Here is a 2,438-nt window from a genome sequence, read left to right on the forward strand (position 1 = left end):
ATGCATGGACTAAATACTTTCTTGCTTTGACATATATAAAAAATAATACATTTCATGTTCATCTAAATGTTTTGGGTTATACTGTTAGAAATATGTAATTCTATTTTATGGACAGGTCAACTAGTGGAAATATCACAGTCATTTGAATTGGTTTTCTTTATACTGGGTAGGGCTTATGTCTCTTTCTTTTTAAGGTTACTGAGGTATAATTGATATAAATTACAAAAAATTACACGTGTTGATGTATACATTTTGGTAAGTTTGGACATTAGCATACACCCATGATATTATTACCACAATCAAGGTACTAAACATATCCATCACCTCCAGCAATTTCCTTTTGTTCTTTTGTGTGCATTTGTGTGTGTCTGTATAAGAACACTTGACATGAGAACTATCCTCAACATATTTTAAGTACCTCATACTGTGTTAACTGTATGCACTATGTTGTACAGCATATCTCTAGGACTTTTCCATCTTGCATAGTTTTTTAAGATTCTTTGCACATGCAAAATATGCCATAAGATATTGCAGTGGACAATGCACCTATTTTTAGGTCAACCTTGGCAAATCACACGAGAATCAATTGCATTAAGGAGAAAACTAGATTCCATATTTTATTCTTTGTCTTGTGTTTCTTCGCATTCAAATTCCTTGACATCTTCTTGGCTGCTGTAAGTAATGCAATTAGAAGTTGATGGCTGAGTGTAGTGCTTACTTTGCTAGATTTTGGGAGGCTTGTGTGATCATCATTTTCTTCAACATATGACACTTTGGAATCATCCACTGTAGTTTTTTGTTTGTTCATTTGTTTACAGTCAGGAACATCAAAGCCCTCTTCTACTTGTATTGACTTTTCTAGATAGGCTTGTACAGATACTTTCTCTTTGTGAAGACAGTTCTCACCAATTGTCCAGCATCTGTTGCAATGGAGTGGAAGGGAAGGATTCCTTTCATAAAGTATACTTCCAGTAGTCTACCAAGGAAATTTCAGCATCTTCTTCAAGTGAATATACTTCACTCTCTCCTGCTTGATTTACCTTGATATACCTTATCATCTTCCTCTGAGAGTTATTCTTCTTCACTAAGGTTACAGTCTTCTGAATTGAGATTCAGCTTCAAATTCTACAGCAATTTAATCTAAAACTGAATCCTGATCCAACCACCCAAATGTTCATGTACCCCAGAATCAAGATCCGGATTTGCTGGAATCTCTGGATTCCCTGCTCTTGATTCTTCACACTGTATCTCCCTTATAACACATAAAGTGAGGCTTTCATCAAAGAAAGAGAAATACTGTAAGATTTCGGGTGCTTTCTTTGTCATTCACCAGGTAATTCATCCAAATTTTTGCCGAGTCAGAAGTTCTCTTTTCTTCTTCTGAATTCTCAAAATGTTCTTAAATCCCAGGCCTGGGGATACATGAGCACCCTAGGTCCAAAGAAGGAGGCCCCTGACAGCAAAACAACCCAGCAAGACCTCAGTCAGAGGGCCCAGGGCTTCCCACCAGCTGGGCTTCTTGCTCTGTTTTCATCCCAGTCACTAAGGCTGCACAGGACCCAAGAGGAGCCCAGCTTGCTCAGGTCCCCTAGTGCATCTCCTGGGTATTTGTGCATGTGCACCCAGGCCATGCAGACTCTCAAAATTCCCCTTTAATTTTCAAAATCGTCCAGGTTTGGACACAAATTATTTTTTCATACCATGTAAGAATCATTGGTAAGTAGAAGCCAAGGAAAGGCAAGGGCCGGGTGCATAAAGGATAACCCAAAGGGGTGCAGAATTCATGGCCCAGCAATGAGGGAAAAATAGAGGGCTTGAGTAAGAATACTTATAAATAAGTGCATATTAATAAAACAGAATTGGATAAAAGCTAAAAAATCAAATTTAAGTCTTCACACACTATAGACAGCAGTCCAGTGGAACATCTGGGAACCTAATATGCAGCAAGCATCTAACATTCACAATGGTGAATAATTCCATGTGATGCTCCTCTGATTTAATTACCTTAAAGAGTCCAAGTTTGATTCCTTCCAAAAGTTAGCATCTATTGCAAGCCTAACGAGTTAAAAGTTTGAGCTGGAGAAGAGAGCCATTACAAAATAAAAGTAATCAACCAACTCTTACAGATCTCCTAAAGCAATGATTCACACAGGATTTCACACAAAACTCCCATTAATGTTAATGAAATTGGGTAAGTTACAGGCTGAAACTCTCCCATACATTGATAGGTGAATAGTTCCCTGAGGTACTTACTTAGATGAGGGAACTTAATTTTCTCTCCACTAATCCTCTCTGGATGAAAAATACGAAATAATGCTTCACAAGTTAGGTTTCTTTTTAAAGTAGATGGCACAAATTCAGAATCATTGGTGTGAATTAATCAAAACCCTCATTAGGACATCGACTAGCTCATTTTCAGCCAATCAAACCATCTTCCA

The 2,438-nt window shown here is 37.7% G+C and overlaps 1 pseudogene; it reads right to left on the reverse strand.

The window, feature by feature from the left end:
* Positions 1 to 462: 462 nt before the first annotated feature.
* Positions 463 to 1,631, reverse strand: LOC125937807 (E3 ubiquitin-protein ligase Mdm2-like; annotated as a pseudogene).
* Positions 1,632 to 2,438: the final 807 nt, after the last annotated feature.

This window comes from Panthera uncia (genome assembly GCF_023721935.1).
Source record: "Panthera uncia isolate 11264 chromosome A3 unlocalized genomic scaffold, Puncia_PCG_1.0 HiC_scaffold_12, whole genome shotgun sequence".
NCBI classification, from domain to species: Eukaryota; Metazoa; Chordata; class Mammalia; order Carnivora; family Felidae; genus Panthera; species Panthera uncia.